The 26016-nt window shown below is 41.5% G+C and overlaps 1 pseudogene; it reads right to left on the reverse strand.

Annotated features, from left to right (window-relative positions):
• Nucleotides 1-17221: 17221 nt before the first annotated feature.
• LOC128588585 (ragulator complex protein LAMTOR5-like) lies at nt 17222-17505 on the reverse strand (annotated as a pseudogene).
• Between the last annotated feature and the right edge of the window lie 8511 nt (nt 17506-26016).

Here is a 26016-nt window from a genome sequence, read left to right on the forward strand (position 1 = left end):
GTTTTTTAAATTGTTCATAAAACACGTAATGATCAACAAAATAATTTGAAAGTACTATTGAAAGACAGCAACATAGGAAGTATACAGTCAGACAAGGTAGCTCACATTTGTAATCCCAGAACTCTGGGAGGCTGAGGTGGGTGGACTGCATGAGCTCACAGGTTTGAGACCAGCCTGAGCCAGAGCGAGACCTTATCTCTCAAAATAGCAGGGCATTGTGGCAGGTGCCTGTAGTTCCAGCTACTTGGAAGGCTGAGGCAAAAGAATCACTTGAGCCCTAGTATTTGCAGTTGCTATGAACTATGATGCCACCACACTCTACCAAGGGCAACAAACTGAGACTCTGTCTCAAAAAAAAATAAAAAAGAAAAGAAATGAAAAGAAAGTTTGGGATAAGACTAGACTACCCTAGACTTAGCCGAGTCTTGGATTGTAGTAATCTGCACATGAGTGCTGTATGAAACTCCTCTGAAGGTGTTCTCTTACACAGCACTGCATTTTTTGGGATACCTGCCGTAAATGAAAATTTATTTCTAGTTAATTTGTAATCTTGTGTATAGTCAGTGATTTTTTAGTTAACTCTAAATGATCTGTTTGCAGTTGGTCACTTGTAAATTTACTGAATAGTTTCCATTATTATTTTTCATATTTACCTGAATGACTAGTAACATAGATTTACCAATTAGCAGGTTGTTCTTTCCTGTCTGCTTTTCAAGTAGATATGTCCCTTGAAGGAGACTTAAATGAAATTGAAAATCTGATATTCATTCAGGAAAAACATTTAAGAACATGGAAATGTTATTAGGGTAATAAAATGTAAGAAGAGTCAGATGATAAGAGGAACTATTCAGTTTCTAACAAAATAAGTTTAAGATTAGTATATTTAACTGCAGATTATCATTAGAAGAAGAAAAAGAGAAGAGAACAGATGTTGACGTAGTCTGTGAAAAACTGAGGGGAAAGTTAAGAATGATGAAAAAATATTATATAAAAAGTTAAAATGAAACAACAGCTCAAACAGACTCTGAGAGCATAAGATGTGGAAGTGAAGAGTCTCAAAAATAATTTGAATGAGGTAAATTAATCTTTAATACAAATCTCATTTCTAATTTCATTACATCAATATCACATATAAAATCTCTTCTATTTCATATACAGGGTGACCATAAAGTCCATGTGTGATTTTAGATTGCACACGATTTTGAATTGCACACAGACTTTATGACCACCTGTACGTGCTATTTATGTCTCAAATAAAACCAGAAAGGTTACTTCATCTTAAAATGAACCGACACTTATCACAAAAATTACTTAGTCTAAATCTTGTCCTCCAAGTTGTATTTTATTTTTGTATGAAGAATTTTTGAAAATAATAACATAGTACATACTTACAGATAATTAATACATATTGTGTTTCTAGTAAAATAATACAATAAGATATTGCAAATTGATTACTGTTTGAAACACAAACAGGAAACAAAAGTTATTGCAATATCAAATAAACTCATAAACTCATAATTTTATAAGAATAGTCTTATAAAATTTAATTTATCATTAGTGTTTTGAAACATAAGGACTCTTTTGGGTTTTATATTTGTAATTGTACCACAGGGGTAATTGTGATTCAGTTGAAAAGCTCTAGTAGAGGTAGAGTAAGGAGATTTGGGGGGAAATTTCAGATTGTTTATATTTTTATCTACTCCTTTTCAGAATTGTGATAACTAAACATATTTGTGGATGTATCTAGAAATGATTAAATACAATATCAGACTTATCACTTATCAATAAATGTAATACTCGTCACTGACCACAAAAATGTTAGAAAATTAGAACATATGTAGATTATTCTCAGGGGACAAAGGGGAAGTCAAAAAATTGGGGGAGTTCATGACCTGCCTGAGAAACAGCAAGACCCCATCTCTTAAAAAAATAATAATAATAAATAAATAAATAAATAAAAGCCAGGTATCATGGCAGGTACCTATAGTCCCAGCTGCTCGGGAGACTGATTCAAGAAGATCACTTGAGCCTCAGAGTTTGAGGTTACTGTGACCTATGACACCCTGGAGAAACTTGGAGAAATTTCATTTGTCCAAACATGCAGAACGAAGGCTCTTACCATGGGATGGTGTGTAGGTTAGATATTAGAGTGGGAAACCAACTTTTTAATGTAGTCAAAGATATTAATTTTTTATGCCTTTCGGTTTGTAGTAATTCACAAAAAAGACTATTATGATTCTGATATTCTTAACAATTCTTTAATGGTTCCCTTTTAGCTTTCATGAGTTTTGTTTCAAATGTCTGAATTTTCGATACAACTTTTTGTCCAGTTAGATATCCATTGACTGGCTGGGCGTGGTGGCTCAGACCTGTAGTCCCAGAGCTGTGAGAGGCTGAGTCGGGTGGATTGCCTGAGCTCAGATGTTCGAGACCAATATGCCCAGCAGTGAGCCAGAGTAAGACCCCGTCTCTACTAACAACATCAGAAACAGCCAGACGTGGTGGGCGTATGTAATTCCAGCTACTGGAGAGGCAATGGCAAAGAGTACTGCCAGAGGAAGAAGAAAATGAACAAAAAGAAACAGTACTTCAAATGAAGAATGAACAAGCAAGCTGAAATTAAAAAAAAAAAAGATATCCATTGACTTCAATCTTTTCATTATCTTTATAAGTGATACTCATCCATTGACTTCAATCTTTTCATTGTCTTTATAAGTGATACTCTAATTTCAGAGAAAATGATATGTGTTTTTATTGAGTAGTACCTGAAAGTTTCCTTTGTTTTACTCAGATTTCCCAGAGTGGCAAGAAAAATCAAGATCTGTTGTATGAAAATCGCCTGTTGCAGGATGAAATTGCCAGGCTAAGAATGGAAGTTGTCATTATAAAAACGCAGACTCAGGAAAAGAAACTGGAATCTTCAGAGGACATTGAAACTATAAAGTACTTTCACAATAGCATAAAACTGAAGAAGGAAAGATTAGCAGAAATGATGTCAGAACAGGGCCGATGGCTCAGAATGTTCAGATCAGACAACACACTGCTAAAGTATGAACTGGATTTTGAGAAACAAGAGAAGGAAAAACTGAAATCAGAAGTCCAGTCAAACCTTCAAGAACTGTTCTGAATGATCTCCACCAAAGCCAGAAGTCACAAAAGGACTTGGAGCTCGCCTACCAGAAAGAAAGAGATGAGTGGTCTGTTGTAAAAGAAAATATGAAATCTTACTCTAATATTCTCTTTCAACAACTTGTTGAAGCTAAAAGAAAATTTAATAGCCTAGAAGTTGAACTCTCTAACACAAATAATGTTCTCAGACAAAAGACTTTGCCCTTAGAAGGTGTGCAAAGAGATCTCAGCCAAGCAGTGTGTGAAAAGAAGGAAATGGAGCTGAAGTATAACAATGAACAACGTAAAATGAATAGATTCCTTGCAGAGGAGGAACTGGCAGAGGAGCGATTAGCTCAGCTGCGAAGCAGAAATACTTTGCTTCAGCAGCAACTCAGGCTCAGGACAACGCTGATAATAATGAAAAAACGATGATTGATATCCAGACCCAATTTCAGGCTTCTGTAAAAGAACTTCAAGTGAATGCCAAAGACTTTTGCTAGAAGCAAGAAATAAAGAGGGAAGATACTTCACAGTGTAGAATTTATCCCTGCCAGTCTCACCCACAAACCCAATTTCTTTGTGAGACTTCGGTAGATTGTTAAGTATTGCACATTCATCAGGGAATGATTCACTGAGCTGATTCTCTCATCTAAGTAACACAATACCAATTTAACAGGAAGGTAAGAACTTTTGTGTCCATAGCACAATTAAGTAATAAGCAGAAATGTATACACAATGGGAAAAGTAGGGGAATCGATACATGTGATGGTATTTTCCAAAGCACATGCCTTAATGTTAAATGTTATTAACGTAACTTTATAATACAGTGAATTATGACATCAGTAACCAAAATATCTTATTAGGTAGCTGTGAGACAACTTCGTAGACAACTGGCTGAGGCACTACACAAAATACCTAGATCATAGGCCTCACTAAACATTATGTCATGCTGCCACATTCATTGAGAAGACCCACAGCTGGGGCCAAGAAGAAATTCAGTCAAATCACAAAGTACATATGGAATTTAACATGTCAACAGTTGATATAGTGCTTGTTGAGTAATGAAAATTGTTTGGGGATACTAGTTTAGGTGAATAGCTTTTTTTCGCAGTTTATTATTACTAATTTTATTACAATTTATTAGCCTTAAAGTGCACTTATTTCTTGAATTCTGACTTTCATCTTGACATTTTTATAATTATAAGTGCATGTGTGTATGTGGACACATATATGTACTGAAGGACCAAAGCAACGCCATTTTAGGCACCTTGCCTCCATTTGGGGATCAGGTATTTGGAAGATCCCCCGCTCCATTTCTGGTAAGACCTCATCGCACCCCACTCCCAGGAATAAACTGCTTCAACTGTCAGCCAGATGGCAGGTAAACTGCTCCCAACTGATGGCCAGGTGGTAGTGCCCAATTAGCTTTAAGCACCTCCATAGATACTAGAGGCAACCAATCTGGCAGCTGTATTCTTTCTCCCTCCTCCTCCCCTACCTTACAAATAACTTGTGCGCCATGAGCACAGGGCTCTCAGTCCCAGCTGCATCTGGGATGCTGACAGCCCAGGCTCCAGCTTGAATAAAAACCCTCATGTTGTTGCATTGGATCCTGGCTGTCTCGTGTAGTCATTGGGTACCCCGAACTCTGGGCATAACATTTGGGGGCTCGTCTGGGATACCCAAGGCCTCTAGAGACTCCACCTAGTGGGCCAGTAAATGTGTTTGGTGTGTCTGTTTGTCTGTGGTTTGTGTTGTTTCCGGTAAGTGTGTTTGGTGTGTCTGTCTCTGTTGTTTGGGTTGTTTACAGTATGTTTGTTTTGTCTGTCTGTCCATCTCTATGCTTTTCATCATTGAGGGTCTGCGTGGAATTTTATGTAGTAGTCGGAATAAGGCCTAGGTGGACGCAAGGCCACCAGCCGGTTGTTGCGGAAGACGTTCCCATTTCAATCTGCGGGGTCTGGGATGTGGAATCCCCAGCCCTGTACAGTGGGAATCACATGGTACTGATCTCCTCAGGACTTTTGAGTAGGGTCTGGGATGTGGAATTCTCAGCCCCCTACAGTGGAGATTACATGGAATTGATATCCTCAGGACCTTTGAGTAGGGTCTGTGACGTGGAATCCGCAGCCCTCTGCCTCTATGTTAAAATAAGGATCTTGCTATCATTACCACAATCCCCATACAACAATGAGGATTGAGAAGGCTGACCCTAAGAGTCGTATTTAAAGTACTCAAATGCTATTGGGAATGTATTTGTATTTCAGAACAGGCAGGGGCTTTTCTTTTCTCATTAACAGCTGTGCCATCCTGAGAAAGAATTCACCCAGTGGCACTTTAAAGAATATGGAATTTCAGGATTATATAATATCAGTAAATTGTAATTGAGACCAGAAATCATCATAGCAATTCTAAATATGGTATCTCGGTATGAGCTGAAGGCTTCCTAGCATTTCTTTGTCTGGGCCAGAGCTGGCAATCCTGAGCACAGGACAGAAGAGAAATGACAGGAGAGTAATGCTCATCTGAAAAGAGTCGCGAGGTGGTAGGTAAAAAAAACCCAACTTCCTTGTCCATCGGTGAGACAATTCTGAGGTGGGCTACACTGTCTCACAGAGGTGCCAGCAGACAGCATTGCCACCAGTATGATTCACTCATGATGGAACCCTTTATCAACCTTCCTCTCTTCCCTGATCTCCCCCACTTCCTCCATATGCTTCCTGGTATAACTTCTGAATAAACGACTTACACCCCAAATCCTTACCTTAAAATTTGACTATTGAGGAGTTAAAAAACCAAAGCAAATTGCGAATAACCTGTTCAAACCAAGTAACTTTCTCTTATTATTACCCTGATTTTAGAATTCTTTTCATAGACTCCTGGGCTCTAGAGCAGTGATTTTCCACTGGTGTTCTATGAGAGGATCTTAGGTGTGCCTTGAAAATTCTTAAAGACCACTAATTAAATTATTTTCAAAAGAAATTCAAAGCACAATAAGTATATATATATTTTATATATGTATATATATAAATATTTTTTTTTTGAGACAGAGTCTCACCCTCAGTACATTGTCGCCCTTGGTACAGTGCCATGGCATCACAGCTCACAGCAACCTCAAACTCTTGGGTTTAAGTGATTCTCTTGCATCAGCCTCCCAAATAGCTGGGACTATAGGCACCAGCTATTTTTTGTTGTTTAGCTGGCCTGGGCCAGGCTGAAACCCACCAGCCTCAGTGCACGTGGCTGGCGCTGTAGCCACTGTGCTACAGGTGCTGAGCCAGACAGTAAGTATATTCTTTTTTTAACTATTTTCTTTTTTTTTTTTTGTTAACATAATTTAAGTATGTATGGAAGTTTAACTATAGGTTCAAGTATGCCATGAGATTAAAAAGGTTGAAAAACACTGTAGAAATGTGGCTTTAAATCTCACAGGATGATTTTTGTTATTCATCAGTCGGGGTGAATAAAACCTGAGTAGCAATCATATTCTATTGGTTGGAAAGCCAAAGTAAGATGTTCATTTATTAAAAATTGTTGAGTATTTGAACACCAAACAGTGCTGAACCAATCATCTATAACTAATTTCCAAGAGAATTCTATTAATACTAGTATTAATTCCCTATTTGCACCCAAATCACTTATCTTCTCAGTGGCTCCATTTTTCTTATTTGTGAAATGGAGATAATCATGCTTACCAGCTCCTTCACAAGGACACTGTAAGGATTAATGGCAACGCTTCTGCCATAGATGAATGTTGCTATATAAATGCAAATGATTGCATTACAGCTGGGCTTACATGTAAAAATGCAATGACTTTTAGAGCCTAGATTCTTTCCTAACACTGAAAAGTAATTCTAATTTGAAAGCAATTTCCTTAATTCTTTGTACAAGAGAAAAAAAGCAATCAGTATGAAGGGTAGTCAGGAACATCAGAATTTTTCCTGATGCTTTTTCTGCAGACCTTTACCCTGTCTCCTAGATGCTCACCAGTTACACACATGCCCTCTGCTCAGCTACTGATCAAGTCCTCCCTCCATCACTTTCTATGCTACCATGTCTTCCCCAGCACTCTTGGAGCCCTTTGAGGTTTATTCAGATGAGCTTCTATTAAAGAGAATTTTTCCATATCTTATGTTTTCAATTCTTACAGAATCCCTCTGCTACAGGTCTGAGTGTTGGTGTCTCCCCAAATTCATATTCTGGAACATAATACCCGGGAGTATTAGTGGGGCTCAAAAAAAAAAAAGAGGTGGGGCTCTTCAGAAGTGGTTAGGTCACCAGGGCCCATGCTCGTGAATGGGATTAATGTCCTTATACAAGAGGTTCAAGCAAGCTCCCTTGCACCCTTCTGCCCTTGGAGATGCAGCAAAAAAGGAGCTATCTTTAAAGGAAGAACACAGCCCTCACCAGACACCAAGTCTGCAGCTGCCTTGATCTTGGACTTCCCAGCCTCCAAACTGGTAGAAATGAATTTCTGTTGTATATACGTTACCCCCCCCGCCAATAAATAAATGTTGCCCAGAATTCCCAGTTACCCATGGAATTCTGTTACAGCAGCACAAACAGAATGAGACTTTCTTTTCTTTCTTTCTTTTTTTTCTCAGTCTGTTGCCCTGGGTAGAGTGTTGTGGCTTCATAACTCACAGCAACCTCAAACTCCTGGGCTCAGACAATCCTCCTGCCTCAGCCTCCCAAGTAGCTGGGACTACAAGTACCCACCAAAATGCCAGACTAGTTTTTCTATTTTTAGTAGAGACAGAGTCTCACTCTTGCTCAGGCTGATCTAGAACTCCTGAGCTCAAGCAATCCACCGGCCTCGGCCTCCTACAGAGGAACGTCCACACTTCTCAGCCTGGCTTTCTGCCTACCACATTCCCAATCCAACCACAAGGCTCTTTCCATCCCTCTTTCTCATTACCTGCCATCCTATGCAAAGATAAATCCCATTCCTTATCCACCTTCACAGAGTGGGATAATTAAAAAAAAAAAAAAAGGCTTTGGGTTTACCGTGCAGAAGATCTGGATTTAACTACTTTTTACTCCTTACTAGCTCTGTGACCTAGTTAAATTATTTTCTAGCCTATTTTTTTTTTTTATCTACGTACATGCACATGATACAAAATTCAAAAGGTACAAAATATGTAAAGGCAGGTCTCCTCCCAGATCCCCTGCTCCTCACCGATAGGCCACCATTGGCAGTTTCTAATGAATCTTTCTAGTTATGCAAAAATGTAGATGTATATCCATAAAATAACTTGCTGGAATTTTGACTGGAATTGCATTGAATTTATAGATCATTGGGAAATTGATCCATTGGGAATGAATCAATTGGGAAAGAACTGACATCTTGACAATATTGAGCAATATTTCTATCCATATACATGGAATATTTTTCCGTTTTATTTGTGTCTTTGATTTTTTTCATCAGTTTTACTCATATAGATGTCAAATTAAAAAATTTTTTTGTTAGATTTTTTTTTTTTTTTTAGTGAGACAGTCTCACTCTGTCACCCTGGGTAGATTGCCGTGGCTTCATACCTCACAGCAACCTCAAACTCTTGGTTCAAGAGATCCTCTTGCCTCAGCCTCCCAAGTAGCTGGGACTGTAGGTGCCCACTACAACACCTGGCTATTTTTAGAGACAGGGTCTCACTCTGTCTCAGGCTGGTCTCAAACTCATGAACTCAAGCAATCTGCCCACCTCCATCTCCCAGAGTGCTAAGATTAGAGGCATGAGCCACCGCACACAGCCGCATTTTTTTTTTTTTTAATTTGAGACAGAGTCTCACTCAATTGCCCTGGGTAGAGTCCCATAGGACCATCATAGCTCACAGCCACCTACATCGGGGCTGGCAGGTTCGCACCCAGCCTGGGCCTGCTAAATAATGATGACAAGTGCAACACAAAAATAGCTGGGTGTTGTGGAAGGCACCTGTAGTCCCAGCCACTTGGGAGGTTGAGGCAAGAGAATCGCTTAAGCCTAAGAGTTTGAGGTTGCTGTGAGCTGTGATGCCACGGCACTCTACTGAGGACACATAGTGAGACTTTATCTCAAAAAATAAAAACAAACAAACACAACAACAACAACAACAACAAAAATGACTGCCTTGTGTGGGGGGTTGAAAACTCATCTCCCTTCTTGAGAGAGTCCAACCTTCAGTGGTAATTTATACCCCAGAAGGCCCAACAGGGACATGCTGAAGCTGAAACTTTGCCCCCAAATGGCACACTCATTTCATTTCTTCTCTTTATTGTGCTGCTTCCCCATTTCCTCATGGGTTTCTCTGGGGATACCTCATTGTTAAATCAGTTGCTCACAAATCCTTGTCTCAATATCTGCTTTTGCAGAACCAAGGCCAAGGTTTTAGATTCTGAAAGGGGCCCTCAGCATGGGCTTCTGTATTTGGGTCACTTGACTGGCAGCCAGGCAGGACTTCCTACCTGCTGGAGCAAATGGGGGAGTTGATAGCCCTGTCACTGTAGAACTGCAGTACCCAAGACTTCCAGTGGTGACTTGGGGTGGGACAGAGAAGAAAAGGCTGGCTTGTGCTATTTCTTTGTTCTTCAAGAAGTATAAGGGAAATGGCAATTATAAAGACTGTAAAATTTCCTCCATGTCTGTAGCACAGTGTTTATGCACTAGCCACATACACCAAGGCTGGCAGGTTCAAATCCACCCCGGCCCAGCTAAACAACAATGACAACTGCAACAAAAAACAGCCAGACATTGTGGCAGGAACCTGTAGTCCCAGCTACTTGGGAGGCTGAGGCAAGAGAATCGCTTAAGCCCAAGAGTTTGAGGTTGCTATGAGCTGTGACGCCATGGCACCCTACCAAGGGTGACATAGAGACTGTCTCCAAAAAAAGGACTGTGAAATTGATTGACTGATTCTGGGCATCATTGATGCATTGAAGAGAAAATGATAAGCTGAGGCATGAAACTCAGAAGGCCTCCTGCCAAATCACTTAGAGACACTTTCCAGAAACCAGAGGATGCAGTGTGCTGGAGAGGAGGCTTGCATCTAAGGGTAAGAGTGGAAGAACTTCAAAGAAGGCTGAGCAAGCGACTTAAAGTCTCGTAGACCAGGGCCTTGTCAGGGAAGGAATGTGAACCTAAGACTTGGGTAAATGCACTTGAGAACCCTGACCCCATGGGTCTGCAGAAGGATAATGGCCCACCCTTGCTGGAGACCACACAAAGGCCCCAAGGCCTCATATGCCTTGTGGTTCTCAACATAATACTCTTCCTCCTCAAGTTCAGCAGCCTCCCGTCCCATCCCACTCCGGCCACTAGACCAATAATGAGAGACGAGTCTCACTGTGGCCTGACTGGGGATGTGTTGGTACTACCAAGTAATGAAAGGGAGCGGTCATTGAAAGAGCTGCAAGCCTTGGCAGATGTCTGCAAGAGAGGATCTTGAGTGTGGTGGAATGAGTGGGGGGCAGAGTACCAAACTGAACAAAGGAGATTTTTAATTACAAGGACACTGTCCTGGGCCTTAGGACTCATTCCCTGGTAACAGAATCATTCCAATGGACTGTGGAGACGGCTTTTGGAAATTTGTGGGGGGGTGGGGGGAATGGCCCATGTTAAAGGAGGTGGAGACTCCAGCGGTACTTCAGCAGTGTTAAGGATGGTGTTCAAAGGCTCAAAGAAAAGAACACATCAGAATGAATCTATTTCAGACTCACAGGCCCACCAGCTGTCTATGTTCCTTGTAAGGACCCAGAGGATGCTCCTTTGACTTATGCAATAAGGGACATACATATGAGGGGGGCACAGCATCCTGAGACACTGAGTTGTAGGGTCCTCCATTTCTCAGAGCTGATAGTTTCAGGTACTATTATGGATGTGTTCTCCCCACTGGGAATGATTGGATTCTGGAATTGTAAAGACCAATTGAATTGACAGCTCTTTACCACTAGAGACAAGGTGAACTTAATTACGATACTGGTTGGCAAGGTTTGAATGGCTCATGGATGTGCCAGCTCAGAAACTTGGAGTGGAAATGAAAGTATTACTGCTGTCACTTCCATTTACCCACCTGAGGAATTTATGCTTCCTGTCTCCACAAGTTTAGGTCCTGCTAGTCTAGATATCCTAGTTGCCAGAGTAGAAATGCTTCCACAATGGGATACCATTAGAATCCTAATAAACCTAAAGCTACATATGCCACCTGGTCACCAAGGGTTTGTGACTTCTGAAAGTTTGTCCCTTTCAAAACTCACATTGAATTTGGTTGCCACTGTGATAGTGCTGGGATATGGAATCTCCGGGAGATGATGGGCCAGTGGGATTCATGTTGTTTTAAAAAGACTAGTTCGGCCCGTGTTGACCTCTGCCCTCCACTTTCTGCCATGGGATGGTGCAGCAAGAAGGCCCTTGCCAAATGCTCCCATCTTGATCTTGGACTTCCCAGTCTCAGAACTGTGAGAAAACACATTTCTGTTCATTATAAATGACCCAGGCTCAGGTATTCTGTTATAGTAGCACAAGATGGACAGAAACAGAGTTCCTTTTGCCAGTAGTATAAAAGGCAAAAAGAAGAGTTATTATCCTGGCAAGGACAATTGACCCTGTTCATCTTGAGGAGATAGAACTGCTATTACAGAATGAGGCAAGAGGAATGTTTCCAGGACTCCAAGAACCCACTGGGGCAACTTCTGGTACTCCCAGGCCCAGTTTTAATTCTGAACGGGCAATTTCAGCAATAAATGGCCTGATAAGGATGTAGTGACCAGGGTCTTAGATCAATAGTCTGTTTATCTCATCAATAAGCCACTGAGATAGAAGAAATTCTTGCTGAGGATGAGAGAAATTAGAACTGGTAGTAGAGAAGGGAGATGAAGCATGTCAGTTATGACGTTAAGACCAACTTCAGCAATGGGAGCTTTACCTGACCTCACCCATGTTCCTCTGCTATTTCCCCCCAGAAATGTGGCCATCCACGGTCTTGAAGGAGCTATGACAGGCTGCAGGGACTTTAAGCGAGACTTTACTAGGTCTGAATGTTTGAATGAGTGGCCAGTAGTGACCACTGTTGGTGCTTTGACAGATCCCTACGTTCCTTAGTTCTTTCTGTGAGCCTTATCGTCTCTGAGCCGGAGAAGATATGTTCTTCATACAACAGTCTGAGAGCTACCAGAGTCACTGCCCACACTTGCTAAGAGCGAAGATTACCTGGGAGTTTATAGCCCCCAAAGAGGCACGTAGCAAGCGATTGACTGGTGAGAGAACATGAAAGCCAACCTTGTCTCAAGTTCTACCAATACCTAGAGGTTTCAACAGGATCGTGCAGTGGCTGGTATTATACCTGTGGTAGGCAGAATTCTTTCTTTCTTTCTTTTTTTTTTTTTTTTCCTTTCTTGAGACAGTCTTACTTTGTGGCTCTACGTACAGTGTCATGACATTATAGCTCACTGCAACCTCAAAGTCTTGGGTCAAATGATCCTCTTGCCTCAGCCTCCTGAGTAGCTAGTACTACAGGTGCCCACCACAAAGCCTGGCTAGTTTTTTTTAATTTTTAGTAGAGATAGGGTTCTAACTCTTACTCAGGCTGGTCTCCAACTCCTGAGCTTAAGTGATCCACCCACCTTGGCCTCCCAGAGTGCTAGGATTACAGGCGTGAGCCACTGCACCTGGTCTAAGCATAATTCTAAGATGGAAGCCAATGTCTAAATACCCTTCCCCAGAGTAGATGCATGACCTGCGAATATGATGGAATGCCGCCCCTGTGATTATGTTGCATTACATAGCAAATAAAACGATTTTGCAGATGTAATTAAGGTCCCTAATCAGTTGACTTTGAGTTTATAAAGGAGACTATTTGGACCTGATCTATTCAGGTGAGTTTTTAAAAGAGGGCTCTTTAATTCTAAGATCAGAGAGATATTCTCCTGTCTTCCTTGAAGGAGCAAACCACTATGAGTCCCACAGCTTCATGGAAATGAATTCTGCTAATGATTACATGAGCTTAGAAGAAGACCCCAAGCCTCAAATGAGACCACAGTCCTGGATGACACCTTGATTGCAGCCTTGTGAGACCCTACAGTTATGCAAACTCACTTATGGTGTGCCTAGAATTCTCACCTTCAGAAACTATGAGATTATAAATCACTGTGTAAGCCACTAAGTTTAAGGTGCACAGCAATAAGAAATGAACCAAGTACTTGCATTCTCACCTCTGTTCAGCTCCTTTTCTTTCTTTGTCCTACACCCCCCATTCCCTTATCCATTTCTTCTGGAAGCACTTCTATAATAAATTGCTTATACATGAAGCCTTGACACATAGTCTGCTGCTAGAAATTCAGACCTATGGCAGTCACTTCTCCTCCCAAGTACATTTTCAGCCACTGCTCAAAAATAGCCTCATCTCATTTTCCTGTCTCCATTCCTTTAATTTAATTTTGTCCTCAAATGCTCTCTTCTTGAAAAGTATAGCTTTGGAAGCACAGTTAGCTCAGGTCACTGCATAAAAGAAGGAAATAACAATGGTGAATGCTATACAATTCCCCTCTCTCAGCAGCATGGCTGAACTGAAAACAGACCCATGTAAGCCAAGGACAATAACACATGTCCATAGTCCCAACTACTCAGGAGGTGGAGGCAGGAGAATCCTTTGAGCCCATGAGCTCAAGGTCAGCCTAGGAAAGGACCAATCTCTGAAAGAATGAAAAAAAAGGAATGAAGAAAAGAAAAGAAAAGTAAAAAGAGCCCATCTAATCTGTTTCTGTCCAGGGACACTTCCAGGTTGGGCTGTGTTTTACATCTAAAATTGGACATCAGGCCGGACACAGGGGATCATGCCTACAATCCTAGCACTCTGGGAGGCCAAGGCAGGTGGACTGCTTGAATTCAGGAGTTCCATACTAGCCTGAGCAAGAGTGAGACCTCATCTCTACTAAAACTAGAAAAATTAGCCAGGCATGGTGGCAGATGCTTGTGGTCCCAGCTACTCGGGAGGCTGAGGCAAGAGGATCATTTTAGCCCTAGAGTTTGAGGTTGCTGTGAGCAATGATGTTATGGCACTCTAGCCAGGGTGAGACTGTGTCAAAAAAAACAAAACAAAACAGGTTCAGCGTCCGTAGCACAGTGGTTACAGCACCAGCCACATACACCAAAGTTGGTGGGTTCGAACCCAGCCCAGGCCAGCTAACCAACAATGACAACAGCAACAACAATAACGAATAGCTGGGCATTATGGCAGGCGCCTGTAGTCCCAGATGCTGGGGAGGCTGAGGCAAGAGAATTGCTTAAGCCCAAGTGTATGAGGTTGCTGTGACCTGTGACACCATGGCACTCTACTGAGGATGACATAGTGAGACTCTGTCTCAAAATAAATAAATAAATAAATATAAAAAATATAATAAAATGGTACATCAAGTCAGTCATACTTGTGCAAAATCAGAGTTCCAGGAACTGAGCAAAGAAGGCAGAAACCACTAAAGGGGAGCTTGAGGAACCCCAGATCCAAATTGACTGAGCAAAAATGAAGTTAACTGTGTGAATTATATTTGTAATAGAGGAGGACAACACCTAAAGCTGGATCATACCTACTCCTGGTATATCTTATGTGATTTAATATGATTCATTAAAAGAACCTATAATGGGGTAAAAAGTGAAAATACAGTTGACTTGACTCTTATTTTCTGGTTCAATTTCCCACTCAACACAGGAATCCCTTCCACAGTATCCCCCATAGATCTTCAGACAACTCTAATTTAATACTTAAGTGATAAAAATTTCATTTCAGGGCAGCTCAGGCCAAGTCTTCCTCCTATGACTACCAGTTAGCCCGCATTCCATCTCTGAAAAGGCCACGGAGAAGTCTGTTCTCTCTTCTACTTGCTGAGTGCCAGTCATTGCTGTTGGCTCAGCCTTGCCCATTTCTGAAATCCAGCCTGCCAAAAATGGAGAAGCTCTCCCCTCTCACAAAGGGCTTGGAAAAAATCATTATGCCAAAATCAAAGAGAGCCCTGAATGTCTATGTGAATGTTGAGCAGAGGCTCCCCTCTACTCCTTACCCCCAGCGACAGACACATTTACTCACTCAAACTTACAGCTTCCTGGGATGGGCAGTCTGTCTAACTGAGCTAGCAGGGTTCTCTCTCCCTATGCAGCTTCCATTCAGGCAACAAAGCTTCCTGCACCCCAGCTTGGTAGACCATAATTCAAATTTCCTTCACCCAATTTAGTCCACCTTCTTCCCTTTACAACTCTCACAATGACTCTATTGTGACAGCCCTCCCTGAATTATGTTCCTGGAAAAGCATCTGATGGCTGAAAATCACCACTGCCCAGAAATCCCACACATGGGGCCATGTTCTGGAATCAAGTTTCCCCTCTTGGAGAGCATTACTGACCCAGATCCACCTGGAGTTCGCTGCACCCCCCTGGACTTGCTGATTTGTCTGCACACCTTCTCCCCAGTGGGAGTTGATGCGTCTGCTGGCTTCTCCTCGGCAATGCCTCTCTCTGGCTCTGGCTCCTAGATCCTGCTGTTTGGAATGTCCCAGCATGCCCTGAAGCTCAGATTGTGAGTTTATGACATAGGAGTGAGAGAATGTTAGAACTCGAAGGAATCTTAAAGACCGTCTTATCCATTGGTTTTCAACCACACAACTCAAGGAAAAACACAAACAATCTCAAAATAAGACAAGAAAACAAGCCCAGAGCTTAACTGCCCTGACAAAAGGTCTTAAAAACTAATTAGGCTGGGCACAATGGCTCATGCCTATAATCCTAGCACTTTAGGAGGCTGGGATGGGAAAATCCTTTGAGTTCAGGAGGTTAAGACCAGCCTGAGCAACACAGTGAGACTATTTCTACCAAAATTAAAAGGAAAAATTAGGCAGATATGGTGGTGCATACCTGTAATCCCAGCTACTCCAGAGGCTGAAGGAGGAAGATCAATTGAGCCCAGGAGTCTGAGATTGTAGTGAGGTATGATGACACCACTGAACTCTAGCCCTGTCTTCTATGGAGTGAAACCCTGTCCTCAAAAATTAACATAAAGGCTGGTCACCATGGCTCACATCTGTAATCTTAGCACCTTGGGAGGCTGAGGCAGGTGGATTGCCTGAGCTCAGGAGTTTGAGACCAGCCTGACCTAGAGCAAGACCCCAGCTATTTGGGCATTGTGGCAGGCACCTGTAGTCCTAGCTGCTTGGGAGGCTGAGACAAGAGGATCACTTGAGCCCAAGAGTTTGAGGTTGCTGTGAGCTATTACACCATGGCACTCTACCAAGGACAACAAAGTGAGACTGCGTCATTAAAATAATAATAATAATTAATAAATAAAATAAAAATCATATGGCATACAGTGTAGCATTTTGTGTAGCATTTATATGCATTTTTTTCTATTAACTTAGGTTAATACATATAATACAAAGAAAAAAATAATGCAAGTCCATACAGAAACTAATTTTGGCAATTTGATTCTAAACCTGAGTTATAAGCTGTATTTTTCGATTTTTTCCTTTTCTTTTTTTCTTTTATCAAGAAAGAGTCTCACTTTGTCATCCTCAGTAGAGTGCAGTGGCATCACAACTCACAATAACCTCCAACTCTTAGGTTCAAGCGATCTAGCCTCAGCCTCCCAAGTAGGTGGGATGTAGGCGTCCACCACAATGCTTGATTATTTTTTAGAAACGCGTCTTGCTCTTGCTTAGGCTGGTCTTGAACTCCTGGGCTTAGAAGATCCACCCACCTCAGCCTCCCAAAGGGCTAGGATTATAGGCGTCAGCCACTGGAACTGGCCAGCTGTATTTTCTTTAACAAGTCTTTTCAAGGAGCAAAATTATATTGTATTACATTTTCCTCAATTTCCTTTTTTTTCTTCTAAACAGATTTATTAAACATAACAAAATTCTATATACGAAGTGACCTGGACCTGCTGCTTAAAAACATGATCCTTTCTTACTAATATTTAGTATCTTGATAGGTTAGTCAGGCCATAGAGTTAGTTAAGAAGCAACTTAGCCCAGAATAAATAGAAAAGTGCCCAATGTCCATTAAATAAATAGCCTAACTGCTGGAACTTCAGTAATTCTATAAGATCATCAACATCGTTAGCATTGAGTCCCAACGAAAGGCTACTAGAGAGCTGATGTGAGATGTCAGGAGGCCATTTCATGCACTGCCACTGTGATGCCATCATGTTTCTGGATCATAATGTTCCCATTATCTGATTCTAGGTGGACCACAGGAATATCAGTGGGGTCAGAGGTTAGCTTAGCTGCTTGCTGGGCTAGAACAGGTATCACTCCAGCATGTTCACCTGACAGGGTCCCACGGCAGTCCAGATTAAGTCATTGTGAATCTGTGCACAGGACTCCAATAATGGACGGATTCTTCATTGTGTCCTCCAAGTGCTGCTACAAGGTCGCCTCCATCCCGCCCGCCATCCACTTTGGCCTAAATCTCTCCCACGTAGCGCGTCCTTCTCTGCCACAGACCTCAGTCATGTCCTCAATTTCTTATCTAAAGAGCACAAAGTTGTATTTCAATACAAGCTAGCAATGCAAAATGACCAGAAGTTACTGAGAAAGAGAAATGAGACCGGAAGGTTGAGTAGCATTCCTTGAAAAAAGGTAACAGGTAAACTTCAGTTATCTTCTCAGGATAACTAAGAAGTTGAATAAAAAGAGCATCCTCAGGAGGCTGAGGCAGGTGGATTGCTTGAACCCAGAGAATTAGAGACCCTATTTCTACTAAAGTAGAAAAATTAGCTGGATGTCATGGTGGGTGCTTGTAGTCCCAGCTACTTGGGAAACTGAAGCAAGATTACTTGAGCCTAGGAGTTTAAGGTTGCGGTCAGCTATGATGATGCCACTGCACTCTACCCTGGACAACAGAGAGAAACCCTGTCTCAAGAAAAAAAAAAAAAAGAGGGTCTTAACGAAAGATGCTAAGGCACTGTATCAGTCTACTAGGGCTGCTATAAAAAAATACCCCAGGCTGGGGTGGCGCCTGTGGCTCAGTGAGTAGGGCGCTGGCCCCATATACTGAGGGTAGCGGTTCAAACCCGGCCTCGACCAAACTGCAACCAAAAAAAAAGCCGTGCGTTGTGGGGGGCGCCTATAGTCCCAGCTGCTCCGGAGGCTGAGGCAGGAGAATCGCAGAAGCCCAAGATCTGGAGGTTGCTGTGCTCCGTAGGCTGAGGCAGGAGAATCTCGGAAGCCCAAGATCTGGAGGTTGCTGTGCTCCGTAGGCTGAGGCAGGAGAATCTCGGAAGCCCAAGATCTGGAGGTTGCTGCGAGCCGTGTGACGTCATGGCACTTTACCGAGAGCAGTAAAGTGAGACTCAGTCTCTACAAAAAAAAAAAAAACACAGGCTTGGTGGCTTCACAGGCTGGGTGGCTTCACAACAGACATTTATTGTCTCATAGTTCTAGAGACTAAAAATCCAATCCCAGGTGCCTGTGGGGCTGATTTGTGGTGAGGCTTCTCTTTCTGGCTGGCAGATGACCACCTTCTCACTGTGTGTCCAGGAGGCCTTTCCTCTGCGCTCACGTGGAGGGAGAGTCGTACGGTGTCTCTTCCTCGTCTCATAGACACCAGTAAGGATACTACTCTTATGACCTTATTTATATATTTTTAAGTTTTATTTATTTATTTTTTTTTGGAGACCGAGTCTCACTCTGTTGCCCTGGGCAGAGCGTCACAGCTCACAGCAACTTCAATTCTTGGGCTCAAGCTACCCTCTTGCCTCAGTCTCCGAGTAGCTGGGACTATAGGACTCTCCCACAACGCCCGGCTAGTTCTCCTGCTTTTTATAGAATTCGCATCTCACTCTTGCTGGGGCTGGTCTCAAACTCCTGAGCTCAAGCAATCTACCGGCCCCCACCCCACCTAGCTTCCCAATTGCTGGGATTACAGGTACGAGCCACCACACCCGGCTTACCACCTCATTTAGCTTTATCTCCTTAAACTCTCTATCTCTAAATATAGACACACATTTGGGGTTAGGGCTTAAACATACCAAAGAGGTGTGGGGAGATACAGCCACAACAGGCATTCACTGTGGTTTTTTCAATAGTATGCACTGTCTGTACTTCCTTTCTTAAAAACTGTCCTGTTAAAAAAAAAAAAAAATTGTCTTGTGTGTTCAGGAGAAAGAAACAAAGAAGAATCAATGTTTGTTAGGGCAACAGCTGTGCCACTGTGATACAATGTGTTTCATGTAATTATTGGGCTTTTCAGCATCCCAAGATCACAAAGTACCTGAATTCACCTCCAATTCTACATAAATGCAGTGCAGAGGACTTGGCCACTCTTCATCTTGTGTGACAACTCACTCTACATCGTTAAATCAATGATTAACAACTCCCAACCTTCTTCATAATTTTGTTCAGGTCTTGCCTTGCTGTCACTGGAGAAATTGGCTTTTATTCCCTTTTTTGGCAATACTGGAAGTTTTCTGTATATGGTTTCATCAACAGCCTATATATTAAAACTAGAGCAATGGACTGTTGATACAATCAACAATTATATTGTTGATAGGAGAGAAAAATAAAAAATATTATGAAGGCTGTTCATAAATGCTGGACTACATTTCTGTTTTGGGCACTCAAGTAAATAGCAATAATTATGTTAGTTGATTGTGTTAAGCTCCTTAGATAAAATATGTTCCTTCTTTTTCGTTAAACATTTGAGTTGGGAAAGGTGGCAGAATATGTCAGTTCAAATTATGTCACTAAAGTGTAAGAATTATTTCCAGCAAAAGGCATTTGAAAAACACTAGATAAAAAAAGTGATACTCTGAACTCCTCCTTTCTCTCTGTACCAGGAAAAAAGAAACATTAACAGAGTTGGGGAGTTGATGCCAAGAAAAATCTGTACAAACAGAACTTGTTAAAATAATCTTTTTTTTTTTTTTTTTTTCTAGACAGGGTCTTGCTCTGTCACCTGGGATAGAGTGTAGTGGCATCATAGCTCACAATCAACTCAAACACCCAGGCTCAACTGCACCTTCTGCCCCAGCTGGGATTATAGGTACATGCGACCATGCCCAGCTAATTTTTATAACTTTTGTAGAGTCAGATCTCTTTATGTTGCTCAGGCCAATCTTGAACTGGTCTCAAGTGATCCTCCTGCTTTGGCCTCCCAAGGTGCTGGAATTACAGGTGTGTGCCACCACGCCTGGCCAGTGTAACCTTTACCTTCCTTTTTCTCCCCATACCTTTTAGTTTTTCCACCATTACCACTCTTGTTCAATCTACTACATAAACATTTGGGCTTTTCCACTTTCTTTGGGTTTTCATTTTCCCGTGACAACTGTGAGAACTTCCATGTCCATGTAAAATAAAATCTGTATACTTTTCTCTTGTTTTCTATCTTATGTCAACTTAATTCTCTGCCCCTAAGAGGGCTGAGGTAAAGTTTTGAGAGTTAATACATAATTTGTTTAAAGAAATTTCTAGGTGATATCAGAAACTTGGCAGAATAGCAAGATCCTTTTTTTTTTTTTTTTTGAGACAGAGTCTCAAGCTGTTGCCCTAGGTTGAGTGCCATGGAGTCATAGCTCACAGCAACCACCAACTCTAAGGCTCAAGCAATCCTCTTGCCTCAGTTTCTCTATTTTTAGTAGAGACAAAGTCTTACTTTTTCTTAGGCTGGTCTCAAACTTGTGAGCTCAAGCAATCGCCCCACCTCGGCCTCCCAGAGTGCTAGGATTACAGGTGTGGCCTAGAATAGCAAGATCTTAACTCTCTCTCTCCTACAGAAATTCCAAATAAACATCTATTTATGGATCTGTTCCCACTGGGGGAAGTCAGAGATGAGTTGAGAGATCCCTACCCACTTGGTAACTAAGATAAATATCCACATGGAACGGATAGGAAAAGCCGAGGCACATTCGGCACAGACCCCACCCTGGGCACTGTGCCATAACACTGGGAAAGGAAACTCCCAACATCCAGCTTCTCCTTGGGGAGACGAAGGTACCGCAAATAGAGTGCCCTAACCTTAAGGCTCCCAAGGGCTTGACTTTTTTCACCAGCTCTGGAAGCAGAGAGAATTAGACACACATGAGTTTCTCTAGCCTGCAGAAAAAAGTGGCAGTTTTATATGGGCATGTAGGTAGGGTTCATCCCTCAGGAACAGGGCAGAGAAGGGGCTTTAAAAATGCAGCTCCCTGTTTCTTGCAGGAAAGGGTTTATGCCATGGCTTGAGCACCCAAACTTTGACAGTTACCTCCTAGAGGACTTTATCCTAAACCTATTAGATCTAGGAGCAGAAGGGACAAGGCATATGCAAGTCTCCCTAGACCACAGGACAACAATGTGGTTTTACACAGGTGTGCAAACACCTTCAAGGACTACACCCCCCTTACAGCAGTGCAAGAAAAGGTTGTAAATGTGCAAGTCCCATTTTCTCTTCAGAAGGGTCTTACAGCATACACTTCTAGTGGCTACTTGATGGCCAGACTCCTAATTAACTTGTATCAGGAAGCTAACAGGGCAAGAAACAGCAGCCTGTAGGCAGCCAGATCTTGGTATTACACAAGCCTTCTTGGCCCACCCACGTAAAAAGTCTAGGCCTACTCATTCTGCCTGGAAGGAGTTTGACCACATACCAAGTCCCACCGCTTCTGAAGCTTCCACCCAAGGGACCTACTCCTTAACAACCTAGTTCTGGGAGTCAATGTTGCTTTGCATTTTTGAGTGGCCCTAGACCACAGAAGACAAAGAGGTGGATGTACAATGGACACACTTCCTATCTCTGTGGGGTCAGGGGGTGCAGCCTGAACATGAGTATAGGCCTTTGCCACAGATTATCTTCCCATGTTAGTGCAGAGAGAATAAGAGATACATGCCTATGCTTGGCTTCACTATGAAGATAGAAGGAGCTGGGACACACATTCAACACCTCAACCTTCCCAGCTCCATTTACAGCAGTGGTTCTCAACCTTCCTAATGCCGTGGCCCTTTAATACAGTTCCTGTGGGTTGCGACCCACAGGTTGAGAACCGCTGATCTAGGGAGTCTGCTTTCTATTTTAACCGTCTTGGGAAATGACAGGACATGGCACATCCTAAGCTTCAGGGTGCCACCAAAAACAGAGACAGCAGTCTGGACAAACAGAAATATTTGAGAGGCACTCTAAAATCTCTGGCACCTTACAATCTACACAAAGCCAATTTGACAAGATGGGGAGAGGTTACTGTCTTACCTGATGTGCAGAAACCAATACTAAGAGTCAAGGAAAATGAAGCCATAGGGAAATATATTTCAAGTAAAAAAGAAAATCTCCAGAAACTATCCAGAGTGAAGTGGTGATAAGTGAATTTATTTTGCATGTACCCCACAGGGAATTTAAAATCATGTTTATAAAGATGCTCACTAGGGTCAAGAGAGCAATGCAAGAAAAACTGAGAATTTCAACAAAGAGATAGAAAATATTTAAAAGTATGAAACAGAAATCATAGGACTGAAGAGTATTATAATCAAACTGAAAAATTCAGTAGAGGTATTCAACAGCAGACTAGGTCAAGCAAAGGAAGAATTAGTGACCTTGAATACAGATTATTGGAAACCATACCATCGGAGGAGAAAACAGACGAAAGAATTTTGAAAAGTGAGGATAATTTAACAGACTCATGGGATCCTATCAAACTCAACAACATATGCATTATCAGTGTACCAGAAGGAGAAGAAAGAGATAATGGGACATCCAGACTCAAGAAGCCCAAAGGACACCAAATAAGAAGAACCCAAGGAGACCCACACTAGAAAAAAGAAAAAAAAGAACCAAAGAGACCCACACTGAGACATCTTATGATCAAATTATTAAAAGTTAAAGACAGTGGCTTGGCACCTGTAGCTCAAGCAGCTCAAGCAGCTAAGGCACCAGCCACATATACCAGAGCTGACAGGTTCAAATCCAGCCCAGGCTTGCCAAACAACAATGACAACTACAACCAAAAAATAGCTGGGCGTTGTGGCGGGTGCCTGTAGTCCCAGCTACTCGGGAGGCTGAGGCAAGAGAATCGCTCAAGCCCAGGAGTTGGGCCACGGCACTCTACCCAGGACGACAGCTTGAGGGTCTGTCTCAAAAAAAAAAAAAAAAGACAAAAAAATTAAAGACAGCTTTGAAAGCAGCAAGAGAAGAGAAAATTGTTACATCCAAGGAAACTTGCATAAGATTATAAGTGAATTTTTCACGGAAACCTTACAGTCCAGAAGGAAATGTGATGACATATTCAAAATCCTAAAAGAAAAAAACTCAACCAAGAGTACTATACTTGTTACAAAAATGAAGACTGGGGGCGGTGGCTCAAGCCTGTAATCCTAGCACTCTGGGAGGCCAAGGCACGTGGATTGCTTGAGCTCAGAAGTTGGAGACCAGCCTGAGCGAGAGTGAGACCTTGCCTGTACAAAAAATAGAAAAACTAGCTGGGCATTGTGGCAGCAGGCCCCTTTAGTCCCAGGTACCTGGGAGGATGAGGCAAGAGAATCTCTTGCTCCCAAGAATTTGAGGTCACTACGAACTATGACACCAGGGCACTCGACCCAGGGCAACAGAGTGAGATTCTGTCTCAACAACAACAACAAAGAGGTGATAAACATTTTGTCAAACAAACAAAAACTGTTTATCACCACTATCTGCCTTAAAAGAAATGTTAAAGTGAGTTTTTGAGCTTATGGAAGAGGACACCAGGAGTTTGAGACCAGCCCGGATAATACAGCAAAACCTCATCACTAATAAAATAAAAATAAACTTTAAAAAATTAGCCTGACACGGTGATGCATGCATGCCTGTAGCTCCTGCTGCTTGGGAGGCTAAGGCTGAAGAATTGTTGGGGCCAGGAGTCCAAGGTTACAGGGAGCTAAGACTGCATCCTGCACTATAGCCTTGGCAACAGAGTGAGATTCTGCCTCTTAAAAACAACAAGAACACTAACAAAGTATAAAATTCTCTGGTAAAAAGTACACTGTCAACTCCAAAACACTAAAATACTATAATGGCTACAGGAAAATCAATTATATCTCTAATTAAAGGCTAAAAGTCAAAAACTATTAAAAATAACTAAAGCTGCAAAAATTTGTTAAACCATTAAAAATGTGTATGGTGACACCAAAACACAAAATGTGGGAGGAGGGATAATAAAAGTGTAGAGATTGTGTATGTGGTCTAAGTTAAGTTGTTATTAGCTTAAAATAGGATAAGATATTATACATTAGCTTCAGGGTAAATATAAAGGAAAAAACTTTAGTAAAATTCCAACGACCCAGTTTAAAGTAAAAAATTAAAATCTTACTATATTCCCCACCCTTATCTAAATAACTCTCAGGCAGCATCTGTGGCTCAGTGAGTGGAGCACCGACCCATAAACCAAGGGTGGCAGGTTCGAACCCGGCCCCGGCCAAACGTCAACAAAAAAGTAGCCAGGTGTTGTGGTGGGTGCCTATAGTCCCAGCTATTTGGGAGGCTGAGGGCAGAGAATCGCCTAAGCCCAAGAGCTGGAGGTTGCTGTGAGTTGTGAGGCCACGGCACTCTTCCGAGGGCAACAAAGTGAGACTCTGTCTCTAAAAATAATTAAAAAAAAATTAAAAAAAAATCACTCTCATATGCTGTGGATCTCTCTGTTAACAGTATGATGTGTTTTCTTCCAGATCTACTAATCTCTCTCTCTCTCTCTCACACACACGGAATTTGTTATCTTTTAAACATAAACAAAAATTGGATGACACTATGTGTATGTGTGAGTGTATCACTCCTCAAATATATCGTGAACAAGACAGAAAGATAGATGAAATGAGAATAACAGAATGATAAAATTGTAGAGGCTGGATAGTAGACTATTAGAGACATATCATTCTCTTTATTTCTCAGTTTAAAAATATCATAAACCAGCCTGGCACAGTGGCGCAGAGCTGTAATCCCAGCACTTTAGGAGGCCGAGGCAGGGTTGTTTGAGCCCAGGACTTTGAGATTGCAGGGAGCTTTGATGACATCACTGTAATCTAGCTCCAGCAACAGAGTGAGACTTAGTCTCAAAAAAATTAAATATGATAAACATCCTTCAATGTGAGTGAACACAAAAAGGCTTGATTGTTTTTAACGTGATCATACATCATTAGATAGCATGACTACATCATACTTCCTATTCCTCTTCTAATGAATGTCTAGTTTTCCTCTCCCAACATTTTTTCTTTTACAAATTACCCTGTAATTCACTTATTCATTTATTCATATGTTAATTCAAAAATATTTATTTGGTGCTTACAGTGGGTTAGGCTCTGAGATTTTCATTTATGTCTTTCTATATGCGCATTAAAATATTATAGTCTTTACTCAGCAAAGTAGGAACTATGTTAATGTTCACATTATATTTTAATGCAATAGTAGAAAAATTTATCAGTTCTGTTATCAATTTATTTATATATGTAAACTGAAAATTTAATTTTTATTATTAATAAGTTCATTTTAGTAACGAGTATAGTACTCTTGGTTGAGTTTTTTCTTTCAGGATTTTGAATATGCCATCTCATTTTTTTCTGGACTCTAAGGTTTTTGTTAAAAATTCACTTATAATAATAATAATTAAATAATAATATCTAGAAAACTAGACATTCATTAGAAGAGGAATAGGAAGTATGATGTAGTCATGCTATGTAATGATGTTTGATAATGTTAAAAACAATCAAGCAAGCCTTTTTGTGTTCACTCACATTGAAGGATGTTTATCATATTTTATTTTTTTGAGACAAAGTCTCACTCTGTTGCTGGAGCTGCAGTTTTTGGCCGGGGCTGGGTTTGAACCCACCACTTCTGGCATATGGGGCCAATGCCCTAGTCCTTTGAGCCACAGGCACCACCTGAAAATTTAATTCTTTTTAACAGAAAAAAGTTTTCATAATATAACACCATCTACAGAGGAAAACTTACAGTGGAACAAG

The sequence above is a fragment of the Nycticebus coucang genome, chromosome 6 (assembly GCF_027406575.1).
Source record: "Nycticebus coucang isolate mNycCou1 chromosome 6, mNycCou1.pri, whole genome shotgun sequence".
Lineage (NCBI taxonomy): Eukaryota > Metazoa > Chordata > Mammalia > Primates > Lorisidae > Nycticebus > Nycticebus coucang.